The 5340-nt window shown below is 39.2% G+C and overlaps 1 long non-coding RNA gene across 1 annotated transcript; it reads left to right on the top strand.

Annotated features, from left to right (window-relative positions):
- Window positions 1–1261: 1261 nt before the first annotated feature.
- On the top strand, window positions 1262–2342 carry LOC115186760 (uncharacterized). The gene is made up of 2 exons (XR_003875884.1): window positions 1262–1633; window positions 1705–2342. It is a non-coding gene; the product is annotated as an uncharacterized LOC115186760 (long non-coding RNA).
- Window positions 2343–5340: the final 2998 nt, after the last annotated feature.

The raw sequence follows: 5340 nt of genomic DNA, 5'->3' as shown, positions 1-5340 counted from the left end.
GGCGACACTTGGCCAATGGTGTGCCACCCTATGGGACTCCCGATCACAGCAGGTTCTGGTACAGCCCGGGAGTGGGATTTTGCCATTATTTCTGTTATATCAACACACTTGACACTCTCAACTATAAATCTGTTTGGCACCATAGACATCTAGTGACCACTGTTCCATACAACGTTGTATTCCATGTTTGAGAGGTCTGTCATTTTCATTGAAGACAATCAAAGTTAACATTCCATAAAAGTTCATTTAAAGGCTGAGTCTCAAATAGTCGCCTGTCCCTTTTAATAGCCGGGCGATGGCCCACATTATAGCAAATACATTTTGGGTCTAAATTAAATGAGCTACTATGACAATTTAATTACATGTTTTAAATAAAATGTCCACAATATCTACATTAATAGTGGAATGATAGTATTTCACAATATTCCTTCACATTTGTATTTTATTTTGTGTCAAAATCTCTATTTAGACTGTCTTCTGTTGTGAAGATGTGAAAACCCTCCCTCTCTGCCATCGGTGTCACTGAAAGCCGCGTTCATCTCTTTCTCAACCAACAATGGCAGACTGGGGCAAGCAGCCAATGTAGAAATCTACACTCTTCAATCAATTTCAGTTTATGTTAGAAAACAAGTACTGAATAGCGTAGGGAATTACTGTACCATCTAAATCGAAAATATATTTTCAATTAAAAAAAGTAGTTTTTACCGCTGTTTGAAGTTGGTGGACGAAACTGAAAGTAAAATAGTCTCCACTATAGTCCGTGCTATCTGGGATCCTTCAGACGTCCCTACCCCACTGACCTCTCCACCATGTTACAGGAAGTATGATGGGGGTAGTTTGGAATGCAGACTAGTTGATGCAGTTCACCATGTTACAGGGAAGTGTGATGGGGGAGTTTGGAATGCAGACTAGTTGATGCAGTTCACCATGTTACAGGAAGTGTGATGGGGGGAGTTTGGAATGCAGACTAGTTGATGCAGTTCACCATGTTACAGGGAAGTGTGATGGGGGGAGTTTGGAATGCAGACTAGTTGATGCAGTTCACCATGTTACAGGGAAGTGTGATGGGGGGAGTTTGGAATGCAGACTAGTTGATGCAGTTCACCATGTTACAAGGAAGTGTGATGGGGGAGTTTGGAATGCAGACTAGTTGATGCAGTTCACCATGTTACAGGAAGTGTGATGGGGGGAGTTTGGAATGCAGACTAGTTGATGCAGTTCACCATGTTACAGGGAAGTGTGATGGGGGGAGTTTGGAATACAGACTAGTTGATGTGGTTCACCATGTTACAGGGAAGTGTGATAGGGGGAGTTTGGAATGCAGACTAGTTGAGCAGTTCTCCTAACTTCCACATGGGGGAGACATTCTACATGTAGCACCTTTAGTGCTGAATGAAACAGGTTCAGGTACATTTACCACATATGAAACGTATACTAGTTGGCTGCTGCTACAGGCCTCCTTGTGCTGATGGGAAATATCTTGATGGAATCTGTCAAATGTTGGATAAAGTATCTGATGAAAACAGGAATATGTATTTTTGGGGTGATTTGAATATTGACTGGTTTACCACCACCAACTGTCCACAGAGGAAAAAGCTTCTTTCTGTGGCCAATGGTGGTAACATAACCCAAGGTGACAATACCAACCAGAATGTTAACTAAGTCTGATACCACATCATCAACCTGTATTGATCATAACCCAAGGTGACAATACCAACCAGAATGTTAACTAAGTCTGATACCATATCATCAACCTGTATTGATCATAACCCAAGGTGATAATACCAACCAGAATGTTAACTAAGTCTGATACCATATCATCAACCTGTATTGATCATAACCCAAGGTGACACTACCAACCAGAATGTTCACTAAGTCTGATACCATATCATCAACCTGTATTGATCATAACCCAAGGTGATAATACCAACCAGAATGTTAACTAAGTCTGATACCATATCATCAACCTGTATTGATCATAACCCAAGGTGACAATACCAACCAGAATGTTCACTAAGTCTGATACCATATCATCAACCTGTATTGATCATAACCCAAGGTGACACTACCAACCAGAATGTTCACTAAGTCTGATACCACATCATCAACCTGTATTGATCATAACCCAAGGTGACAATACCAACCAGAATGTTCACTAAGTCTGATACCATATCATCAACCTGTATTGATCATAACCCAAGGTGACAATACCAACCAGAATGTTCACTAAGTCAGATACCATATCATCAACCTGTATTGATCATATTTTTACCAACATGGCTGAACATTATTCAAAAGCTGTATCAGTGGTGATCAGAACTTGGTGACACTCAAGAGAAAAACACAAATACCAAAGATCCTAAAGTAACCTACCCAAGGCCCTACAAGAGGTTCAGCCAGGACTCATATACCAAAGACTGATCCTAAAGTAACCTACCCAAGGCCCTACAAGAGGTTCAGTCAGGACTCATATACCAAAGGCTGATTCTAAAGTAACCTACCCAAGGCCCTACAAGAGGTCCAGCCAGGACTCATTTGTGGATGAAGTTCAGAATGTGCGATGGCTGGAAGTGTGTAGTGAGGATGATCCTGAAAGGGCACTGAGTGTGTTCATGAAATGATTTATGAGTTTTGTTGATAAGCAAGGCCCCATTCAGAAAACAGACTGAGGTCAAACGATGCCCCAGGGATTGATGAGCTGAGAAATGTAACGGTTCAACGTAATGAAACCAAAAAGGTAGAGGACAGATCTGTCTGATGAGCAAAGTTATTGTAAATGAATACATCTAGGTACCAAGCTAGACCAGTTATTGTAAATGAATACATGTAGTGACCAAGCTAGACCAGTTATTGTAAATGAATACATCTGGTGACCAAGGTAAATAGAAAGGATATTATCATCACTAAATCAAGGCTGATGGACAACATCTATGGACAACTTTGATTCAACACAAGTGGCAGACATGTTTTAATTCCTACCCATTATGACATTCATTACCAAAACCACCTGACATTGCAAATTACTTGAATTACTATTTGACGGGTCAGGTGGACACATTGAGAAATGAGTCCAACTGACGGCTCCCTGAATCATACTGCAGAGTGAAGGAAAAGCAGCCAACAAGTGCTCAGCATATGTGGGAACTCCTTCAAGACTGTTGGAAAAGCATTCCAGGTGAAGCTGGTTAAGAGAATGCCAAGAGTGTGAAAAGCTGTCAATAAGGCAAAGCGTGGCTATTTGAAGAATTTCAAATATAAAATATATTTTGAATTGATTAACACTTTTTTGCTTACTACATGATTCCATATGTGTTATTTCATAGTTTTGATGTCTTCACTATTATTTAATCTACTATGTAGAAAATAGTAAAAATAAAGAAAGCCCCTTGAATGAGTAGGTGTTCTAAGACTTTTGACCAGTAGTGTATATTATGTTATATAATAAATATGTAATAACATTAAAACATAACTGTTTGTCCTTATAGGGAACCAGATTGTGACTACAACTCAGTTACTAAGTCTTTAACAACACTGTGTTGTTACACTGGTGAGTAAAAACTCATGCTTCCTACACTTTAACTTGTTGTCTGAAAATAAAATATACATTTTACTCAACTGCGTTACCCACTCCAGTCAGCAGATGGCGGTCTGGGAATTTAAGGTAATACTGTTGGTGTGACGTATAATCTAGTGGACGGAACGCTTCTTTCAACAACAGCAACAGTTAATCAGATACCTCGGTAGCTCGCTACACAAACTAGCCGAACCAATAAAGCTCTTCAGATTTCTGTTGTCTAGTTAGTTATCCGATTTAATTTCATATTTACGGCGTTGTTGTTATTTGTTAGCTAGCGGGCTGGTTAAGTTAGCATTAGCCTAGCTAGCTAACATCCCCGACCATGAGTTCACTAAGCTACTCTCCTCCTGCTAAAGAAGAGGCCTGCTGGACGGAGAAAGAAGCTCTCGTCAAAGCGGAGGAGGAAGAGAAGGCTGTTGAAATACAAAAACAAGTAGAGGGTGAGGCTGTTACAGTGAAAGAAGAAGAGAGAGACGTTTCAGTTAAAGAAGAGGAAGACGCGTTCAGAGTGAAAGAGGAGGAGGAGGGGGAGATGGCTGTCACATCCAAAAAGGAGGTGGAAGAAGAGGAGGAAACTAGACATCTGGTCCCGGTTTTCCAAACGCATCTTAAGGCATCCAATAATGAACTTAGCCATAAGATGGTTTTGAGAAACCGTTCCCTGATTAACACTAGTAAGTACTGTCTTAAATACAGAGGCACAAACTCTGCAGTTGTTGAACTGATGTGTGGTGTTAAAGGGGAAATCTGCATTAACTACATCAATTTTTGGACTTTTAAATTATTTATAGCCATTGATTCTTGAAGAATATAACACATGCCTCATGAGCTTAGTTCAACTGTTGTACCCCATCAGAACCCCAAATAAGCTTTTTTACTCCAATGTTTAGAAACAATGTAAATCAACACTGTATAGCCTCTGTCTATGCATTTGAGACTAGTTACATTTCTCCAGACCCATCCATCAGCTTATTACCAAAACAGTGTTTGAACTGCAGATTGGTTGATTGATTGATGTGTTTTTTTTTAAACAGCAACAAAATGGCTGCCCAGAAACTTGGCGTAACAGTTATTAGGTGTTGGTTTGACAGTCACTGGACCCAGGTTTGAGTTCAGCTCAGGGCTACCCCCTGAATTCACTACACTATGAATACAAGGACTGGCCATCCATGATGTCGTAATGATAGTTCAACCAGGTTTCTAGGCTATATAGTATATTCTAGAATTCATCCATGATGTCATAATGATAGTTTAACCAGGTTTCTAGGCTATATAGTATATTCTAGAATTCATCCATTATGTCATAATGATAGTTTAACCAGGTTTCTAGGCTATATAGTATATTCTAGAATCATCCATGATGTCATAATGATAGTTTAACCAGGTTTCTAGAATATAGTATATTCTAGAATTCATCCATGATGTCATAATGATAGTTTAACCAGGTTTCTAGGCTATATAGTATATTCTAGAATTCATCCATGATGTCATAATGATAGTTTAACCAGGTTTCTAGGCTATATAGTATATTCTAGAATTCATCCATGATGTCATAATGATAGTTTAACCAGGTTTCTAGGCTATATAGTATATTCTAGAATTCATCCATGATGTCATAATGATAGTTTAACCAGGTTTCTAGGGTATATAGTATATTCTAGAATTCATCCATGATGTCATAATGATAGTTTAACCAGGTCTCTAGGCTATATAGTGTATTCTAGAACTGCCAGTGTAGATTTCTTGTGGAGGCAAATTATTAG

This window comes from Salmo trutta, unplaced genomic scaffold (assembly GCF_901001165.1).
Source record: "Salmo trutta unplaced genomic scaffold, fSalTru1.1, whole genome shotgun sequence".
NCBI lineage: Eukaryota > Metazoa > Chordata > Actinopteri > Salmoniformes > Salmonidae > Salmo > Salmo trutta.
This window is presented reverse-complemented; position numbering and strand designations above follow the sequence as displayed.